The sequence below is a fragment of the Musa acuminata genome, unplaced genomic scaffold, assembly GCF_036884655.1.
Source record: "Musa acuminata AAA Group cultivar baxijiao unplaced genomic scaffold, Cavendish_Baxijiao_AAA HiC_scaffold_1136, whole genome shotgun sequence".
Lineage (NCBI taxonomy): Eukaryota > Viridiplantae > Streptophyta > Magnoliopsida > Zingiberales > Musaceae > Musa > Musa acuminata.
Window position 1 is genome coordinate 7,342,832 of NW_027021348.1, and position 6,456 is coordinate 7,349,287.

Sequence of the window (6,456 nt, forward strand, 5' to 3'; positions counted from 1 at the left end):
TTATTTGCCCGCTTTGTGGGGTCCCGCTATGTGGGATATTCTGGATGAATCACATTCTGACTGAGATCCCACTACACCTTCTATATGTTTGATATGATATCCAGAGCTTTGGTTATGTGTTTCTGTACATGCTTTGGATAAGATTGATATGTTTGCAACGTCAAAGACGACGTTTGAGCTTCTATACGATATTTGTTTTTGATATGCTCTGAAATGTTTCATCCACTATTGATATGTTTCGAAATGTTCCATATGTCGTTGATATGCTCCGGAACATTTCATACGCCATTGATATGCTCCAATTACTCTGTGCTCCATTTGCTATAAACTGATATGTTCTGAAATGTCCTATCTGCCATTGATAAGCTCCGATATGTTTCCTTTGTTACTGATATGCTCCAATTACTCTGTGCTCCATTTGCTATGAACTGATATGTTCTGAAATGTCCTATCTGCCATTGATATGTTCCAATTACTCTATGCTCCATTCGTTATGGATCAAATATGTTTTGAATGACATGATACGTATGATTTGGTATCTATTGAGATGGTATCCTTGAGAATTCTTGTATTCTGCCTTGCATTATGATACCTTACTCGTTTGAAACCGTTCCTTTTGTTCTGAATATGCTTTGTCACTTGCTGAGCCGTTTTTGGCTCACTCCGTTGTTATATAAATCTTTCAGGTCAGCTTGTCACTCTTCGAGATGTTTGATTTGGGCTGAGGCAGTGGATAGCTATTCAGAATAATGGGCAAGTCTGGTTGGTTATTACGATATTGTTGTATAAGTATGTCTTGTATATAATGAAATGTTGTCGATGAACCGAAATGGATATACTGTGTCCAAGTGTTAGGAGATCTCTCTTATTTGGAATTTCAGAATGTTAAGTCTAATTTATGGTGATATGAACTTGTGGTGAATAGTTGGAGTTCTGATTGTATAATTTATTTAGCTTGTGGATGTATAAATGTTGTTCATTTTTTTGTCAAGTTGGCTTGGGTTGCCATAAATGTGAATTATCGAGTGATGTGATATATGATTTTAAACTGCACAGGTTTTATGGATGTAACTATGAATAGAATGTTTTTCAGTGTCCTCAAACGTTAGTTTGGATCCTGGATTGGTTTGTGATGAAAATTTTAAAAATCATGGATATTTTGAGGGGCGTGACAGAGGTGGTATCAGAGCATGGTTTGAGGATTACTGAAATATTTGATATGTTGACGTGCAAAATATATTGAGGTCTAGTGAACTATAGTGATTGGTGAAAATTTTCTTTGATGCATTTTAGGAATCTAGGATGACGATGACATTTAGTCCTCCTACTTCATCTGATTTTGATTAATTAAGTGGGATGAAAGGGGTAATCGGGGATATTGAATCAGAGTGGCGCAGAGGAAGCATGGTGGACCTAATTTCATTGGTGGTAGAAAAATGGATGATGCGAATAGAGAAGATATTCGATGTATAAAATTGTTCTGATGATCGAAATATTTCTTTTGCTACCTTATATTGGAAGTAGAGGCTGATTATTATTGGCAACAATGAAAAGAATTTTTGGAGATATGTGGCAAGAATGATAAGGATAAGTTTAGCAATAAAAATATGATTGGAAATGAATCAGAAAGTAATAACGAGGGGGTCAAGACCTTTGGATTTGAAATGGGAAGTCATCACAAAAGACTCAATCATGTGTGAATTATAAGTTAAATTATGAAACAAATTTGTGTTTCGGGTGATTGGAGTCTATTTTGCTTGTAGAAAGTTGGATCATAAAATAAAAGACTGCCCTTTGAACAATAAGAAAGAGTCATTGCCTCATAAATCATCAGCCCATGTCAGAGTGTATGCTATCACTGAATATGATTCTGAAACTTATGAATTAGTGGTCAAAGGTATTATGCATGTTTATGAAAGAATGCAAATATTTGTTTGACCATGGGTCCCATCTATGATTTGATTCGGAATATTTTGCCTATCACTTGGGTATTCAACCTAGACCACTACATTATGTGCTATATGTAAGTACAATCATTGGAGATTCTTTGATAACGAACTTGAATCTGGTCCTCTTGTCTGATTTTTGTTGGAGAACTTGAACTTTGCTGATTTAGTTCTCCTAGAGATTTGGAGTTATGATATTATACTTGGTATGGATTGGCTATCTTCTTATCATACCAGTATGGATTGGTATATAACCAATGATCACTTTTTGCATATTTGATCAGCCGATCTTTTATTTTGAGAGTATTGGACATTATTTATCTCCTTGCCTAATGTATCCCAGGATGACTTGTTTGGATTATCTCCAAATGTGATCTTGCTTTTGATTTGGTCCTTGGGACAATCCCAATATCTAAGCCTCTCTACAGAAAGATATCATTTGAGTAAGTGGAATTGGAAAAGCAACTACAAGGATTATTAAATGAGGATTTTATTTGGCTTAATATTTCATCATGGGGTGCTCCGGTGTTAGTTAAAAAGATGTATGGAACATTGAGGCTTTGTAATGATTATAGACAATTGAATCAGGTGACCATAAAAAAATGAGTATTTCCTGAAGTAACGACATGCTTGATTAACTGTAGGGTGCGCAAGTATTTTTAGAAATTGATTGAAGGTCGGGTTACCGTCTATTGAGGATCAAGGAGGAGAATATTTCGGTCACTCGTGGATAACTATGTAATTGTATTGTATTGATGAAACTATTTAAGAGCAGGAGGAGGAAATAAAGATATCATAATCCTCATCTTTTCATCGATTGAGCTATGATCAATTTAGAGGACTAAATTTTCTTTTAAGGAGGGGAGAGTGTAATATCCCTCATTTTTGAAACTTATTAATAAAGATTTATTTATAAATCGGAGGACCTATATGTAAATATGAAAATTTCAAGGACTAAACTGTTAAGTTGTAAAAAGAAGAAAATAAAGAAAACCGAAAACTTCGGTTTTATCCCACCGCCTCCCACGCTCTCTCTGTTTCTTCGAGAAACAGAGAGAAGCGGTGGGGCGTGGGGAGAAGAAGAAGAGAAGTAGAGGGAGAAGAGAAGAAGAGGGAAAAGAAGAGAGGAGAAGAAGAGGGAAAAGAGAGGGAAGAGGGAGAGGAGCGAGAGGTGGCAGCAGCTAGGGCTGCAGCACCTCTGTTTCCTGCAGTTGGAAACAGAGGAGAGGTGTGGGGCGTTCGAAGAGGAGAAGAAGAAGAAGAGGAAGAGAAGAGGAAGAGGAAGCAGGGGAAGAGGTTGTGATACCTCTGTTTCCTGCAGACGAAACAGAGGAGAGGGTGTGGGTGACGTCGGGGAGAAGAAGGGGAGGAAGGAGAAGAAGAGAAGAAGAAGAAAGGAAGGAAAAGGAAGAGGAGAAGGGAAGAAAGTAGCTGCGGCTGCGGTTGTGGCAGCTGCAGCTGTGGCAGGGAAAGAAGAAGAGAAAGGAAGAAGGGAAGGAGAGGAAGAAGAGTAGGGGCTGCGGCTGCGGCGATGGCAGCTGCAGTTGGAAGAGAAGAAGGAGAGGAAGATGAGCAGGGGAGGAAGAAAAGGCTGTGGCCGTGGCTGAGGCTGCGACTGCAGCATGCAGCTGGGAAAGAAGAGAAGGAAAGGAAGAAGAAGAGAAAGGAAGAAGGGAAGGAGAGGAAGAAGAGAAGGGGCTGCGGCTGCGGCGATGGCAGCTGCAGTTGGCAGAGAAGAAGGAGAGGAAGATGAGCAGGGGAGGAAGAAAAGGCTGTGGCCGTGGCTGAGGCTGCGACTGCAGCATGCAGCTGGGAAAGAAGAGAAGGAAAGGAAGAAGAAGAGAAAGGAAGAAGGGAAGGAGAGGAAGAAGAGAAGGGGCTACGGCTGCGGCGATGGCAGCTGCAGTTGGAAGAGAAGAAGGAGAGGAAGATGAGCAGGGGAGGAAGAAGAGGCTGCGAGTGTGGTGGCTGCGGCCGTGGCTGCGACTCCGGCTGCGGCTGCGACGTTGGCTGCGGTAGCTGCGGCAGCGGTGGTGGCTGCAGTAGCTGCAGTAGCTGCTTTTGGGAAAGAGAAAGAGTAGGAACGAGAGAAGGGAAGAAGGAAATAGTGCAGTGGAAGGGGGCTGCGGTTGTGACCGCAGTTGCGGTCGTGGCTGCGATTGTGGCAGCGGCAGCGGCGGCGGCTGTGACAGCTGCGTTTGGGAAAGAAAAAGAAGGAATGAGAGTAAGAGAGAGCAGGTGACTGTGCCTCGATGTTCGACACGTGGTGTAGTTGCGAAGAAAGGAAGAAAACGGGAGCACAAAACGAAACAGAGAGAGGACACGGAGGAAAAGTAGAAGGATTTGGGTTGGCACCTTCTTTGGATCTTCGGATCGAAATCTTTGAAAGGCAAGTGTTCTAACCTTTTCTATTACAAGCTTTCTAATCTTTTCTCTTGCAAGTATCCTGATCGTTCCTCACTGCCATTTTTATCTCTACATTTGCTTTGAATATGAGGAACTTTGAATTGTTCTAGCCTTGCATTTGATATATCTCCTGTTTAGACGTAACGATTCGAATCTGTGCAACTTCGGAGATTCAGACCTTTTGATACCGAGCTGCCTATAAGTCTTTGTTGGAAACTCTGATTTGTTCAAAACTGATTTCATTGGAAACTAGACTCGTAGACCTTTCTTTGATATATGGATTGAAAGATTTGGAATCCAAACACCTATCCAGTTATCTGTTGAATCTGACATTATGAATTCTGCCAACAGAGATTTTGTTCTATGACACTTGCTTACCAAATTATTTGTAACTCTCTCTGTTGGACAGTTCAATTCATATGAAGCCTGTCTTATCTGAAAGTATTATCCAATGATTATTTCTGAGTAAATTGGAGCACGATTGATAGTTTGAATCATTTGTTCAATGTGCCTTCTGTATTCTGCCAGAAATCGAGCTTTGGTCGATTTCGCGTACTCTGTTCCATTCCTTTGATACTTGAATTCGTTTAACCTTCTTATTTGAATTGAGCTAGCTATAATTGGATTCCCTGTACACTCTTGCTTCCTTTTTCTTTCCTAAAATGAATACTTTTGTGAGAGATTTGTTCCTTACATCACATTGCTTTTGAAAAGGCACATGTACGTTTGGTTGTTCCGCGTGTGCTTCCGTTATATGCTACTTATTGTTGAAACTGCCTTCTTGTACTCTGGTGTGTGGGATTGTCTGGACCTTTGCCAGAAATGGTAAAGGGTATGCGCTGATTTGCCCGCTTTGTGGGGTCCCGCTATGTGGGATATTCTGGTATGCGCTTATTTGCCCGCTTTGTGGGGTCCCGCTATGTGGGATATTCTGGTATGCGCTTATTTGCCCGCTTTGTGGGGTCCCGCTATGTGGGATATTCTGGATGAATCACATTCTGACTGAGATCCCACTACACCTTCTATATGTTTGATATGATATCCAGAGCTTTGGTTATGTGTTTCTGTACATGCTTTGGATAAGATTGATATGTTTGCAACGTCAAAGACGACGTTTGAGCTTCTATACGATATTTGTTTTTGATATGCTCTGAAATGTTTCATCCACTATTGATATGTTTCGAAATGTTCCATATGTCGTTGATATGCTCCGGAACATTTCATACGCCATTGATATGCTCCAATTACTCTGTGCTCCATTTGCTATAAACTGATATGTTCTGAAATGTCCTATCTGCCATTGATAAGCTCCGATATGTTTCCTTTGTTACTGATATGCTCCAATTACTCTGTGCTCCATTTGCTATGAACTGATATGTTCTGAAATGTCCTATCTGCCATTGATATGTTCCAATTACTCTATGCTCCATTCGTTATGGATCAAATATGTTTTGAATGACATGATACGTATGATTTGGTATCTATTGAGATGGTATCCTTGAGAATTCTTGTATTCTGCCTTGCATTATGATACCTTACTCGTTTGAAACCGTTCCTTTTGTTCTGAATATGCTTTGTCACTTGCTGAGCCGTTTTTGGCTCACTCCGTTGTTATATAAATCTTTCAGGTCAGCTTGTCACTCTTCGAGATGTTTGATTTGGGCTGAGGCAGTGGATAGCTATTCAGAATAATGGGCAAGTCTGGTTGGTTATTACGATATTGTTGTATAAGTATGTCTTGTATATAATGAAATGTTGTCGATGAACCGAAATGGATATACTGTGTCCAAGTGTTAGGAGATCTCTCTTATTTGGAATTTCAGAATGTTAAGTCTAATTTATGGTGATATGAACTTGTGGTGAATAGTTGGAGTTCTGATTGTATAATTTATTTAGCTTGTGGATGTATAAATGTTGTTCATTTTTTTGTCAAGTTGGCTTGGGTTGCCATAAATGTGAATTATCGAGTGATGTGATATATGATTTTAAACTGCACAGGTTTTATGGATGTAACTATGAATAGAATGTTTTTCAGTGTCCTCAAACGTTAGTTTGGATCCTGGATTGGTTTGTGATGAAAATTTTAAAAATCATGGATATTTTG